This window comes from Saccopteryx bilineata, chromosome 2 (assembly GCF_036850765.1).
Source record: "Saccopteryx bilineata isolate mSacBil1 chromosome 2, mSacBil1_pri_phased_curated, whole genome shotgun sequence".
NCBI classification, from domain to species: Eukaryota; Metazoa; Chordata; class Mammalia; order Chiroptera; family Emballonuridae; genus Saccopteryx; species Saccopteryx bilineata.
In genome coordinates, this window is record NC_089491.1 from 363,602,828 (window position 1) to 363,618,528 (window position 15,701).

General features: G+C 47.4%; 1 non-coding gene across 1 annotated transcript; it reads left to right on the plus strand.

Moving 5' to 3' along the window:
• The first annotated feature begins 4,506 nt into the window (after positions 1–4,506).
• Positions 4,507–4,582, plus strand: TRNAD-GUC (transfer RNA aspartic acid (anticodon GUC)). The gene has a single exon. It is a non-coding gene; the product is annotated as a tRNA-Asp (tRNA).
• Positions 4,583–15,701: the final 11,119 nt, after the last annotated feature.

Here is a 15,701-nt window from a genome sequence, read left to right on the forward strand (position 1 = left end):
GATGAGGGGCTAGCCCTACCGGGGACTAGAAAGTCTGTAGACCCTCTTCCTGCTAGGGCTCCACTGTCCTGTGTATTGGGCTGGGCCCTTCCAGTGGGCTAGGCTGTGCCAACTCTGCATAGAATTGAGTGCTGTAGACTGGCCAGACTCCATATTCGTTGTGCCATCTTTCTTCCTGGCCACAGTGATAGGATTCCAGCCATGAGGAAGAAGTCCAGTCCTCTGTCTCCTTGCTTTAGTGGAGGCAGAAAAGCCCAAGGCCCAAGCATCTTGGCAGGGGTGCTATGGGTATCCTATGGTCCCAATCCCCCACCCTTGCCCCTGCCCCTCCCCCGCCCCATTCTGTGTAGCTGTTCCTGCATGTGGATGCTGCATGTTTGGTCTGGGGTTTGGATGCTGCACTGCCCCACTGCCTGTCCCTTCTGGTAAAATAAAGATCTGTTATGCCCACACTCTGCATTATGTCTTCTGTGAGGGGAAAGACTGGGAGCCAAGAACCAACTAGTCCTCCCATACACCCCTTCTGCCTAAAGTCAACACTTTGCCTGTCTTTCCCCACCCTAACCGCTGGGGGGCATCAGTACACTAGCCTTGCCTCCAATAGTATCCTGGGGTAGGGCAGCCAGTGGCCCAGCTACTGATGCTAGACCTGACTTCACTGCAGGCAGAAGATGGAGGGGGCTCTCAGGCTTACTGCACCTCTCTGCCCATTCTGATCCCCATTTAGTAATGGAATCCACTTTATTGGTGAGGTTTAAGAGCATGAATTCTGCCTGACCTGTGGTAGTGCAGTAGATAAAGCCTTGACCTGGAACGCTGAGGTTGCCATTTCAAAGTCCTGGGCTTGCCTGGTCAAGCCTCATACAAGAAGCAACTACTAGCCTGACCTGTGGTGGCGCAGTGGATAAAGCGTCATCCTGGAAATGCTGAGGTCGCCGGTTCAAAACCCTGGGCTTGCCTGGTCAAGGCACATATGGGAGTTGATGCTTCCTGCTTTTCTCTCTCTCTCTCTCTCTCTCTTTCTCTCTTTCTCCCCTCTCTATAATGAATAAATAAAATCTTAAAAAAAAAAAAAAAAAAGCAACTACTACCAGTTGATGCTTCCTGCTCCCTACCCCTTTTCTCTCTCCCTCCTTTCTCTAAAATCAATAAATAAAATCTTAAAAAATAATAAGAGCATGAACTGTAGAGTCAGACTGCTTGGGTTTAAATTTTAGCTCTGTTGTTTATTACCTATGTAATCTTGGACAAGTAACTTAATCTTTCTGGCCTTCAATATTCTTATTCATTTTATAAATTTATCTAATGCTTGCTATGTGCCAAGCATTGTCCTAGATACTAGGGAAACTTGTGAAGAGAATAAATTCATAACTTACACTCATGAGGGAAATGAAACAAAAAATATTAAATACATATACAGGGCCCTGGCCGGTTGGCCCCCTGGTGGGCATGCCGGGTGGATCCCGGTCGGGTGCATGCGGTAGTCTGTCTGACTGCCTCCCCGTTTCCAAATTCAGAAAAATACAACAACAACAAAAAAGTAGCCTGACCTGTGGTGGTGCAGTGGGTAAAGCGTCAACCTGGAAATGCTGAGGTTGCCGGTTCAAAAGCCCTGGGCTTGCCTGGTCAAGGTACATATGGGAGTTGATGCTTCCAGCTCCTCCCCCCTTCTCTCTCTCTGTCTCTCTCTCCTCTCTAAAAATGAATAAATAAAAAAAATTTTTTAAGTAGGCAAAGTCTATCCCTCTCTCTGACTCTCTCTCTGTCTCTGTAAAAAAATAAATTAAAAAAATTTGTTTAAATTTTAAAAAAATCAATTTGACAGAATATAATACAGCTGAACATAAGCACAGTCTTTTTTTGCTTTTTTTTTAGAGTCAGAGAGAGGGATACAGAGGGACAGACAGGACAGAGAGAGATGAGAAGCATCAATCATTAGTTTCTCCTTGCGACACCTTAGTTGTTCATTGATTGATTTCTCATACGTGCCTTGACCGTGGGGCTACAGCAGACCGAGTAACCCTTTGCTCAAGCCAGCAACCTTGGGTCCAAGCTGGTGAGCTTTGCTCAAACCAGATGGGCCTGTGCTCAAGCTGGTGACCTCGGGGTCTCTAACCTGGGTACTCTGCATCCCAGTCCAACGCTCTATCCACTGCGCCACCACCTGGTCAGGCAGCACAGGCTTTGATTCAACTATTCTACTTCCAGCAGAATTATACATACATGTATATAAAAAAATACTCATAGCTGTATTATGAATAATGGTTTCCCAATTCAAAGAACTCAAATGTTTATCAATAGTAGAATAAATAAAGTGTAGTATTGGATATATTTAGGAAATTAAATACTACACAGTGCATAACCTGTGGTGGCGCAGTGGATAAAGTGTTGACCTGGAATGCTAAGGTTGGTAGTTCAAAACCCTGGGTTTGCCCAGTCAAGGCACATGAGAGAAGCAACTACCTATGAGTTGATGCTTACCGCTCCTTGCCATTCCCCTGTCTTTCTCTCTCTTTTCTCTCTCTAAAATCAATAAATAGAATATTTTTTTTAGAGTGAGAGACAAAGAGAGAGACAGACAGGGACAGACAGATAGGAAGGGGGAGAGATAAGCAGCAAATCTTCGTGCAGCACCTTAGTTGTGCATTGACTGCTTTCTTGTATGTTCCTTGATAGGGAAGGGGCTCCAGCTGAGCCAGTGACCCCTTACTCAAGTTAGCAACCTTGGGTTCAAGCCAGAGATTTTGGGCTTCAAGCCAGCAACCTCTGGGCTCAAGCCAGTGAATATGGGGTCATGTCTATGATCCCACACTCAAGCCAGCAACGCTGCACTCAAGCTGGTGAGCCCACGCTCAAGCTGGCGACCTCAGGGTTTTGAACCTGGGTCCTCTGTGTCCCAGGCCAATGCTCTATCCACCACACCACCGCCTGGTCAGGCCAAAAATAAAACTTTAAAAAAAGTAATACACATAAATGGAAATAAACAAATAACTGATAATACGCAACAACCTGAATGACTCACAATGTTGAGACAAAGAAGCCAGCATAAAAGAATACATCATAGGCCCTGGCCGGTTGGCTCAGTGGTAGAGCGTTGGCCTGGCGTGCAGAAGTCCCGGGTTTGATTCCCGGCCAGGGCACACAGGAGAAGCGCCCATCTGCTTCTCCACCCCTCCCCCTCTCCTTCCTCTCTGTCTCTCTCTTCCCCTCCCGCAGCCGAGGCTCCATTGGAGCAAAGATGGCCCGGGCGCTGGGGATGGCTCCTTGGCCTCTGCCCCAGGCTCTAGAGTGGCTCTGGTTGCAACAGAGCGATTCCCTGGAGGGGCAGAGCATCACCCCTTGGTGGGCAGAGCGTCACCCCCTGGTGGGCATGCCGGGTAGATCCCGGTCGGGCACATGCGGGAGTCTGTCTGACTGTCTCTCCCCGTTTCCGGCTTCAGAAAAAAAAAAAAAGAGAGAGAGAATACATCATGCCCTGGCCAGCTAGCTCAGCAGTAGAGCATCGGCCCGGCATGTGGAAGTCCCAGGTTTGATTCCCAACCAGGGCACACAGGAGAAGCGCCCATCTGCTTCTCCATCTCTACCCTTCTCCTTCCTCTCTGTCTCTCTCTTTCCCTCCCACAGTCAAGGTTCCATTGGAGCAGGGGTCCCCAAACTACGGCCCCCTGAGGCCATTTATCTGGCCCCCACCGCACTTCCAGAAGGAGCACCTCTTTCATTGGTGGTCAGTGAGAGGAGCACATTGACCATCTCATTAGCCAAAAACAGGCCCATAGTTCCCATTGAAATACTGGTCAGTTTGTTGATTTAAATTTACTTTTCTTTATTGTAAATATTGTATTTGTTCCTGTTTTGTTTTTTTACTTTAAAATAAGATATGTGCAGTGTGCATAGGGATTTGTTCATAGTTTTTTTTATAGTCTGGCCCTCCAACGGTCTGAGGGACAGTGAACTGGCCCCCTGTGTAAAAAGTTTGGGGACCCCTGCATTGGAGCAAAGTTGGCCTGGGTGCTGAGGATGGCTCCATGGCCTCTGCCTCAAGTGCTAGAATGGCTCTGGTTGCAACACCCTGGATGAGAAGAGCATCGCCCCCTAGTGGGCATGCTGGGTGGGTTTTGGTCAGGCACATGCGGGAGTCTGTCTCTCTGCCTCCCCGCTTCTCATTTCAGAATAAAATAAATAAAATAAAATAAAATGAAAAGAATACATTGTGTATCAGTCCATTATGTAAAGTTCAAAAAAAACAGGCAAAGATAATATATGGCATTAGTAGTCAGGTCAGAAAGTCACCTTCAGAGAGGAAGAGGGTTGTGACAGAGAAAGGATAAAGAGAGAGGTCACAGGACGCTCCTGGGACTCTCTGGGAATGTACTGGTAAAGGACTTTCTTGATCTGGGTGGTTATTACAAGAGTGTGTTCATTTTGTGATAATTCACTTACAAATCATGTACTTTTTGAATGTATGTTGTACTTCAATAACAAGTTAATCAAAATTAAAATGCCTCGGCCCTGGCCAGTTGGCTCAGTGGTAGAGCGTCAGCCTGTCATGCAGGAGTCCTGGGTTCAATTCCCGGCCAGGGCACACAGGAGAAGCGCCCATCTGCTTCTCACCCCTCCCCCTCTCCTTCCTCTCTGTCTCTCTCTTCACCTCCTGCAGCCAAGGCTCCATTGGAGCAAAGTTGGCCCGGGCACTGAGGATGGCTCCATGACCTCTGCCTCAGGCGCTAGAAGGGCTCTGGTTGCAACAGAGCATCGCCCCGTGGTGGGTGTGCCGGGTGGATCCCGGTCAGGCGCATGCAGGAGTCTGTCTGACTGCCTCCCCGTTTCCAACTTCAGAAAAATATAAAAAAATATAAAATAAATAAATAAAATGCCTCTTGACCTCTGGTGGTGCAATGAATAAAGCATTTACCTGGAATGCTGAGATCGCTGGTTCGAAACCCTGGGCTCGCCTGGTCAAGACACATACATGAAGCAACTACAGTACTATGAGTTGATGCTTCTGCTTCTCCACCCACTTTCTCTCTTTCTCTCTCTGTCTCCCTCCCCAAATCAATTAAATAAATAAATAAATAAATAAATTTTCTCATGGAATATTACTTGGCTGTGAAAAAAAATTAAATCTGCTTGGCCTGTGGTGGTAGAGTGGATAGAGCATTGATCTGTGTTGCTAAGGTCACTGGTTCAAAACTCTGTGCTTGCCCAGTCAAAGCACTTATGACAAACAGTGAACAAGTCAAGTGAATCAACTGAGTTGATACTGCTCATCACCCTCCCACCCTCCTCTTTCTGTAAAATCAATAAATAAAAACTTAAAAAAATCTTTTTTGCATCTGACTAGGCAGTGGCACAGTGGATAGAGTATCGGACTGGGATGCGGAGGACCCAGGTTCGAGACCCCCGAGGTCGCCAGCTTGAGCGCGGGCTCATCTGGTTTGAGCAAAAGCTCACCAGCTTAAACCCAAGGTCACTCGCTTAAGCAAGGGGTTGCTTGATCTGCTGTAGCCCCACGGTCAAGGCACATATGAGAAAGCAATCAATGAACTGAGGTGTTGCAACAAAAAACCAATGATTGATGCTTCTCATCTCTCTCCGTTCCTGTCTGTTCCTATCTATCCCTCTCTCTGACTCTCTCTGTCCCTGTAAAAAAAAAAAAGAAAAATTTATAAAAAAAAAAAAAAGAAAAATGTTTTTTGCTGTTTGCAACATCATCAATGTATCTAGAGGGTATTATGCTAAGTAAAATCAGTCAGTCAGAGAAAGACAAATATCATATGATTTCACTTATATGTGGAATCTAAAAAACAAAATAAATGAACAAACAAAATTGGAACAAATTCATAGATACAGAGAACATCTTGACTGATGGTTGCCAGAGGGAATGGGGGGTTAGGGGACTGGGTGAAAAGAGTCAATGGGTTAAGAAGTACAAATTGGTATTGACAAATAGTCACAGGGATGTCAAGTACAGCATAGAGAATATAGTTAATAATACTGTAATAACTAGGTATGGTGCCTCGACTGGAAATATTGGGGGAACAAATTGTAAAGTACATGTTTATCTAACCATTATGGTGTATACCTGATACTAATAATATTGAATGTAAACTGTAATTGAAAACCTGTCCTAGCTGAATAGCTCGGTTGATTAGAGTATCGTCCTGAAGCAGAGGTTGTTGGTTCAATCTCAGGTCAGGGCACATACAGAAACAGATCAATTTTCCTGTCTCTCTCCCTCTCTCTCTCTCTCTCTCTCAAATCAATAAATAAAATTTTTTTTTTTTTTTTTTTTTTTTTTTTTTTTTTCATTTTTTCTGAAGCTGGAAATGGGGAGAGACAGTCAGACAGACTCCTGCATGCGCCCGACCGGGATCCACCCGGCACGCCCACCAGGGGCGAAGCTCTGCCCACCAGGGGGCGATAATCTGCCCATCCTGGGCGTCGCCATGTTGCGACCAGAGCCACTCTAGCGCCTGGGGCAGAGGCCACAGAGCCATCCCCAGCGCCCGGGCCATCTTTGCTCCAATGGAGCCTTGGCTGCGGGAGGGGAAGAGAGAGACAGAGAGGAAAGCGCGGCGGAGGGGTGGAGAAGCAAATGGGCGCTTCTCCTGTGTGCCCTGGCCGGGAATCGAACCCGGGTCCTCCGCTCGCTAGGCTGACGCTCTACCGCTGAGCCAACCGGCCAGGGCCTAATAAATAAAAATTTTAAAAAAAGATTTAATAAAATTAGCCCTTGTCAGATGCCTCAGTGCATAGTGTCATCCCAGTGCGCCAAGATCACAGGTTCAATGGTTAGTCAGGGCAAATACAGGAAGGAACCAATGAATGCACACCTTAGTGGAACAACAAATGAATGCTTCTCTATCTCCTTCCCTCATTCCCTCCCTCCTTCCCTTTTTCTCTCTGACTCTCTAAAAATCAATAAAAGAAAATGGAGTTGCTATATACACACATAAGAAAAACAGTTGGAGGAGCAGAGGTTAGATTAGGATCTCAGTTTTGGACATTTTTTTTTTTTAGAGAGAGAAACAGGGACAGATAGGAAGGAAGAGAGATAAGAAATTTCAACTCATGGCCCTGGCTGGTTGGCTCAGCGGTAGAACGTCAGCCTGGCGTGCGGGGGACCCGGGTTCGATTCCTGGCCAGGGCACATAGGAGAAGCACCCATTTGCTTCTCCTCCCCCCACCCCCTCCTTCCTCTCTGTCTCTCTCTTCCCCTCCCACAGCCAAGGCTCCATTGGAGCAAAAGATGGCCCGGGCGCTGGGGATGGCTCCTTGGCCTCTGCCCCAGGTGCTAGAGTGGCTCTGGTCGCGGCAGAGCTGATGCCCCGGAGGGGCAGAGCATCGCCCCCTGGTGGGCAGAGCATCGCCCCTGGTGGGCGTGCCGGGTGGATCCCGGTCGGGCGCATGCGGGAATCTGTCTGACTGTCTCTCCCCGTTTCCAGCTTCAGAAAAATACAAAAAAAAAAAGAAAGAAAGAAATTTCAACTCATAATTGAGGTACCTTAGGTGCTCATTGATTGCTTTCTCACATGTGCCTTGATCTGGGGGTGGGGAGCTCCAGCCCCAGCCAGTGACCCCTTGCTCAAGCCAGAGACCGTGGGGTCATGTCTATGATCCTGCACTCAAGCGGGTGACTTTGCGCTCAAACCAGTGACTTTGGGGTTTCGAACCTGGGTCCTTAGCATCCCAGGCTGATGCTCTATCCACTGCGCCACTGCCTGGGCAGGCGGACATATTAAGTCTAAGGTGCCTATTAGAGAAATTGGCAAGTATGAGATTCACTCTACAAATTAGGAGAAGGGAGAGGCTTGGCCTAGACACATGGATGAGGTAGTTCCCAGTGTGTAGGTAATATTTAAAGCCACGGGACAAGATGAGATCAACCAAGGAATGAATGAAGGTAATAAAGAGAAGAAGTTCAAGGAGTGAGCATGGGGCTGTGTATAGTTGGGGATATTATAATGACTAAATAACAGCTTATGGTAGCTAGCTTATAAATCCCTCTTACAGGCATTTCTTTTTTCTTTTTCTTTGAGGCATTTCTTTTTTTTTATTTTAAATTTTATTTTCCAACTCATTACTAAAATGATATATATGCTGTACTCATTCAATGAGTCAACCCTGTGAAAAGAGCTACTGCCCTCTATTTTATAAAATGAGGAAACTGAGAAGCATGGAGGTAGAGGAACTTGCCCAGGGTCACACAGGGTCTAAGCCAGAACCAGGACTGGAAGCCAGATTCCCAGACTCTGAGGTTCCTGCTCTTTTTACTACTTCCTGTTGACCTTAAAGAAAAGGAGGCCCCAAAGGAAAAAAGAGAAAGAAAGGGAGGCCCAATTGGCTGTGTGGGGCCTAACTAGGAGATGCTCCTGGTTAGCCTTAATGTTAGGGACAATGGCTAACTATCGGAAAAGACCAGGGGGGCCTGGGAAAGGCAGTCAGCAAGAAAACAGGCAGGGGCCTTGCTGAAAGAGGCCTGAAGGATGCTGGAGAGGAAAAAGGGACAATAATTTGGGGGCAGAGGGAAGGGGTGATACAGCCAATGGACTCAGAGTGGAGAGAACCAGGCCTCTATCGCTAGAGCCTGACACCAGCATCAGGAAGGGAGACTGAGTAGTATAGAGCCTTTTGTCTAAGCCCTTAAAGGCCTGCTCACCCTCCCAACCCCCAGTTCCCAGGCTGCTATAAACCTAGGATGGGCATAAGAGGGCCCAGTGTGCAGGCTGGACTCTTGGAGGTCGTACATAATGCTGCTCCTCACTTCCTTTTGCTCATGGCTCCAACCTTAGGCATGAGGGACACAGGCCCTACCTCCCTTCTCTGCTATTTCCAGTCCCTGGCCTCAGGGCCCAGCACAGAGGGGGTTAAAGGCCCTAAAACCTTTGCCTAACATGGTGTGGGGGCAGGGAACTGTCACAAGGAGCCTTGTCTGGCCTGATAATCCAGGCCGCCTATCTCTTCCACAGCAGCTGTAGAGCACACAGGTTGTCCTAGCAGGGAAGGGTGGGGAGGTAAGGGCCTGGCTGATGGCGGGAAGGATTTGAGTAGGGAGGGACAGCCAGGCTCCCTGGAGATTTTTCCCATCCAACAGAGACCTAAAGGACTCTGCCTAGAGACTGGAGAGACCATGGCTCAAGTCTCTGGGTTCCAACTGACCCAGAGAACAAGAACTGAGAACTAGTGAACAGACTAACAGAGATGTTGATTGGAAAGTCTCTGTTTCTGACTCAATATTTCTGCACAGGTATGTGAGTGAGCACACATGCCCCTGGGTGCCTGCCTCACTGGGGAGGACAAGTAAGAAAAGACCTTTGCAAAGCCAGCGGTGAAGGAGTCTGACATTTGTTGAGTTCCTAAAATATATGAGCCAGACTCTAGGTTAGAATTTTTCACCTCTACTATCTTATTTCATCTGCACAACAGTCATGAAAAATAAGGCATTTTAAGCCCATTTTACTGATAAGGAAGTTGAGACACCAAGAGCAGAGTGGGGCTCAGGGCCCAGGACTACTCTACAGGTAGTGGTGGAGCCCAGGCTCTGACAAATCCAAATCTGCGCTTCTCCCTTCTGGTGCTGATAGTGTCCCAGGCAGGTGGTCTGCAAGAAAAAGCAAGAACTCTAAGGCACAACCCCTGAACCATGAAGGCTGAGGGTCTGGTTCAAGCCAAAGATGGCCTGTGATTCCAGGGCATGTGAGATCTATGTAAGGGCCTGGCTCACAAGCTACAGGAGGTCAGAGAAAAGAAAGAAGATTGTTGCCTGGTTTGAGATGGCCAAGAACAGTGTGTGGAAGAGCTTTTAAAAAGAGCCAGATGGGCCCTGGCTGCTTGGCTCAGCTGTAAAGCGTCAGCCTAGCATATGGAAGACCCGGGTTCAATTCCAGGCCAGGACACACAGGAGAAGCACCCACCTGCTTCTCCACCCTTCTCCCTCTCCTTCCTCTCTATCTCTTTCTTCCCCTCTCTCAGCCAAGGCTCCATTGGAGCAAAGTTGGGTCAGGGGCTGAGGACGGCTCCATGGCCTTCGCCTCAGGCGCTAGAATGGTTCCAGCGGCAACGGAGCAACGCCCCAGATGGGCAGAGCATCGCCCCCTGGTGGGCATGCCAGGTAGATCCCGGTCGGGCGCATGCGGGAGTCTGTCTAACTGCCTCCCAGCTTCTAACTTCGGAAAAAAAAAAAAAAAGCCAGATGGATGGGAGGACATAAGGAAGTGGAAGCAAGGATGAAATCCTGGCATCATGCAGTAGCTTCCCCTATTTTCTTTTTTTTTTTTTTTTTTTTTTTTTTTTTTTTTTTTTACAGAGGCAGAGATAGACAGGGACAGACAGACAGGAACGGAGTGAGATGAGAAGCATCAATCATCAGTTTCTCGGTGCGCATTGCGACTTCTTAGTTGTTCACTGATTGCTTTCTCACATGTGCCTTGACCACGGGCCTTCAGCAGACCGAGTAACCCCCTGCTGGAGCCAGGGACCTTGGGTCCAGGCTGGTGAGCTCTTTGCTCAAGCCAGATGAGCCCGCACTCAAACTGGCGAGCTCAGGGTCTCGAACCTGGGTCCTTCCGCATCCCAGTCCGACGCTCTATCCACTGCGCCACCACCTGGTCAGGCCCCTATTTTCTTTTTCCTGATTCTTCCCAAGGATCTTGTGAGGTGGGTATCACTGTCATCTCCATTTGGGAGATGAGAAGACTGAGATAAAGTAAGCAGTATGCTCAGAATCACATTACTGGTAAGTGGCAAAACTAAGGTCTGATTCCATTGCCTCTGATTCTCAAAAAGTCCCCACAGAAACACACAAAAAATCAACCTCATTCACCACAGGTTTGTGCACAGAGCCTGTGGTTGAAAGTCTGGAGAGCAGAGCTGTCGTCCAGCTCCTTTTTCTGATATATTTTGTGATACAGGGCCATACATTTCCTGCAGGAGCCTCAGTATCTTTATTATGAAAGTAGCATGCAGCCATCTTTTGGAGACTGATGGACATTGGCAAAGCCCCCAAAGACCCCACTGCATCTGAGTTCATTGTTTATGTGCAATTTCTCATGGGGCCGAAGGCATAGAGAGTTTAAGAGTACTTGAGCACACATTGGGCACTGTCTGCAGGGTTGGCATCCGTTCAATGTAAGGCATCCTCTGAGCACCTCCCAGAATAAAGCCCATGAAGGGTGCCGGGGCCACAGAAAATAATCAGACAGGATGCCTGTTCATGGAGTAGAGACAAACAAGTGACAGGTGAATTCTCACAGCGTGATGAGGAAAACAGCAGGTCCAAAGTCTGAACACAGAGGGGCAAGTGTCAGGGAGGGTTAGGAGAAGCTTCATAGGCTGGTCAAGATGAAACTATCTTGCATTAAGGGAAGCAGGGACCATGGCATCTAGAAATAGGTACTGTAATATGACTTAGTTTTATGGAGACAGGCACTGATTCAAAGCAACTTAGCTATATTGGTTTGTGCACCTTTAACTGCACTTTTCTACTAGTACTGCTGTTCATCTACTCTGTATCTGCCTTTTTGTGTTATCTTAATCTTCCTCTGACAACTTTCTCAACAAGTAAGTTTCTGCTTACTCAAAATTATTTACTTATACTTCAACTTTCTTGTAGTATTTCATTGCCTCTACTCTTTCCCTTACCCTTTCTTTGTGACTCTTTCCAGCTTCAGCCATCCACTGCTAACTACCCGAAACAATTGCAACCGCCAGGCAGGTCCTATCAAGCTGGGACAAAGGGCAACCACCAGCAGTCATCTCTGACAAACCCCTAGATCTAAGCTCCAATCTAGCACATGGGAAGAAAGGATTATTTCTTTCCAGCTTATTTTTATTATTATTTTTAGAGAGAGACAAGAAGCCAGGGGAGGAGAGAGATAGGAAGCATCAACTCGTAGTTGTTTCACTTCAGTTATTTATTGATTGCTTCTCACATGTGGCTTGACGGGGATGGGGGTATGTGCAGCTCAAGCCGAGCTAGTGACCCTTTGTTCAGGCCAGCGACCTTGGGCTCAAGCTAGTGACCATGGGGTCATGTTGATTGTCCCATGCTCAAGATGGGGACCCTGCACTCAAGCTGGCATGCCTGTGCTCAAGCCAGCAACCCCATGAGCCTGTGTTCTAGCTGGTGACCTCAGGGTTTTGAACCCGGGTCCTCAGTGCCCTGGACCTATGCTCAGTTCACTGCACCACCACCAATCAGGTCCAGCTTTTCTTTTTCCACACCTCTTACCCTCCTAGAACAACACCAGGCTCTTGCTTGGGGTTCCCTGTATCTAAAGCAAAACAGGAGATAAAGAACCTCCCAGAACTTCTTTCTCTCTTTCTCTTTTTTATTTTCAGAGTACATTTATTTATTTTAGAGAGGAAGAAAGACAGAGAGAGAGAGAGAGAGAGAGAGAGAGAACCATCAATTTGTTATTCTGCCTGTCCATGCACTCATCAGTTGATTTCTTTTTTTTTTTTTTTTTAATTTTATTTATTCATTTTTAGAAAGGAGAGAGAGAGAGAAGAGAGAGAGAGACAGAGAGAGAGAAGGGGGGAGGAGCAGGAAGCATCAACTCCCATATATGCCTTGACCAGGCAAGCCCAGGGTTTCGAACCGGCGACCTTAGCATTTCCAGGTCGACGCTTTATCCACTGCGCCACCACAGGTCAGTCACATCAGTTGATTTCTGTATGTACACTGACCAGGGATCAAACCAGCAACCTTGGTGCATCTGGACGATGCTGCAACCGACTGAGATACCCAGCCAGGGCTAAGAGTACATTTATTAAAGCTGTGGACAGTGAAACAAAGAAAGGTTTAGGATAGAAGAAGCAACAGGAGAGAGCCTAGGTAGGGCTGCTTTGGCTCTCTAGAAACGTTATAGGAAAGAAATGAGTCTAGATGGGGCTGCTGTCTCACTGGAGAGTCAGGGAAAAGAGGCCTTGGAGACATGGAGACAGGTTCAGGGGGTGAGCCCCAGGGATGAGCTGCTGCTGTCCATTGTTCCCCTCACTGCAAGTCTTGTGGGAACCCTTAGTTTAGAAGATGCTGGCCTGAGAGGGAAGGAAGGCATGAGCGTGTTTCCAGGAGGGAGAGCAGCCTCTTCCAGAACTTCTCCAAGTTCTCAGTTTCAGGATGACTTTTGCTGCTGACTGAGCTGAGTGAGGCACTGATTATTATTATTATTATTATTTAGTGAGAGAGACAGAGACAGAGAGAGGGACAGACAGACAGGAAGACAGAGAGATGAAAAGCATCCGTTCTTTGTTGCAGCACCTTAGTTGTTCATTGATTGCTTTCTCAAATGTGCCTTGACCAGGGGGCTACAAAAGACCGAGTAACCCCTTGCTTAAGCCAGCAACACTGGGCTCAATCAGAGACCTTGGGCTTCAAGACAGCAACCCTTGGGCTTTTAAGCCAGTGACCATGGGATCATGTCTACAATCCCACACTCAAGCCAGCGACCCCGCACTCAAGCTGGTGACCTCAGGGTGAGCCTGCGCTTAAGCCAGCAACCTTGAGGTTTCGAACCTAGGTCCTCTGATCCCAGGCTGATGCTCTATCCACTGCGCCACCGCCTGATCAGGCTAGTTCTATTTTGTTTTTTGTTTGTTTTGTTTGCCAGCTTCATGACACTTAATAAAGCAACCAAGAGGGAATTAAGCATGACCAGGCGATAGCGCAGTGGATAGAGCATTGGACTGGGATGCGGAGGACCCAGGTTCGAGACCCCGAGGTCTCCAGCTTGAGCATGGGCTCATCTGCCTTGAGCAAAAAGCTCACCAGCTTGGACCCAAGGTCGCTGGCTCGAGCAAGGGGTTACTTGGTCTGCTGAAGGCCCACGGTCAAGGCACATATGAGAAAGCAATCAATGAACAACTAAGGTGTTGCAACGAAAAACTGATGATTGATGCTTCTCATCTCTCTCTGTTCCTGTCTGTCCCTATTTATCCCCCTCTCTGACTCTCTCTCTGTCCCTGTAAAATACATAAATAAATAAATAAATAAATAAATAGGGAATTAAGAGTAATTTTACAAAAAATAAAAATAAACGGAGGTGCCTGACCAGGCGGTGGCGCAGTTGATAGAGCTTCGGACTGCGATGCCGAGGACCCAGGTTCGAGAACCCGAGGTCGCTAGCTTGAGCGCGGGCTCATCTGGTTTGAGCAAAAAAGCTTACCAGCTTGGATCCAGGGTCTCTGGCTCAAGCAAGGGGTTACTCAGTCTGCTGAAGGCCCGCGGTCAAGGCACATATGAGAGGGCAGTAGATGAACAGCTAAGGTGTCACAATGCGCAACGAAAAACTAGTGATTGACACTTCTCATCTCTTCGTTCCTGTCTATCTCTCTCTGTCTCTGTAAAAAATAAAATAAAAATAAATAAACAGTTTCTATAAATAAATAAATAAATAAATAAATAAATAAATAGAAGGAGGTGCTCTTCCTCTCTGGAGTGTGTTCATGCTTCCAGTTCCCCTCTTCTTCCCCAGGCAGTTACCTTTGCCCTTCTCTCTCCCAAACTCTAAAGGCCCATCTTTTGCCTCAGTAACTTGTTTCCTGAACCCATTTTTTCTATGACTTCACTTTTACTACCTCTGTAACTTTCTAAATATTTTCCTTATAATTTGAAAAAAATAAAAAAAGTAATTTTACTCAAACAAGAGGAAAGTTTTTTTTCTTTACAGGAACAGAGAAAGAGAGTCAGAGAGAGGGATAGACAGGGACAGACAGACAGGAACGGAGAGAGATGAGAAGCATCAATCATCAGTTTCTCGTTGTGAGACCTTAGTTGTTCATTGATTGCTTTCTCATATGTGCCTTGACCGCGGGCCTTCAGCAGACCGAGTAACCCCTTGCTTGAGCCAGTGACCTTGAGTCCAAGCTGGTGAACTTTTTACTTAAGCCAGACGAGCCTGCACTCAAGCTGGCGACCTCGGGTTCTCGAACCTGGGTCCTCGGCATCCCAGTCCAATGCTCTATCCACTGCGTCACCACCTGGTCAGGCGACCAAGAGGAAATTAAGAGTAATTTTACTGGCCCTGGCCGGTGTGCGGGGGACCCGGGTTTGATTCCCGGCCAGGGCACACAGGAGAAGCGCCCATCTGCTTCTCCCCCCTCCCCCCTCCTTCCTCTCTGTCTCTCTCTTCCCCTCCTGCAGCCAAGGCTCCATTGGAGCAAAGATGGCCTGGGCGCTGGGGATGGCTCCTTGGCCTCTGCCCCAGGCGCTAGAGTGGCTCTGGTCGCTGCAGAGCGATGCCCCGGAGGGGCAGAGCATCGCCCCCTGGTGGGCAGAGCGTAGCCCCTGGTGGGCATGCCGGGTGGATCCCGGTCGGGCGCACTGTCTCTCCCCGTTTCCAGCTTCAGAAAAAAAAAAAAAAAAAGAGTAATTTTACTAGCTGAATATATTTTAAATTTTTTTATATATGAACATATATTGATATATATGCCCACTATGTATATAAACCTAAGGTTTAATTTTTTTTAATATTTATTTTATTTATTTTAGAGAGAGAGGAATAGAGAGAGAGACAGGAACATCGATCTGTTTCTGTATGTACTCTAACTGGGGATCGAACCAGCAACCTCTGTTCTGTAGGACAATGCTGTAAACAACCGAGCTATCCAGCCAGGGTCCTAAGGTTCTATTGTAATTTTATTTTTAATTTCTTTTAGTGAGAGAGGAAGGGAGGGGGGAGAGAGAGAAAGAGAGAGAGAGA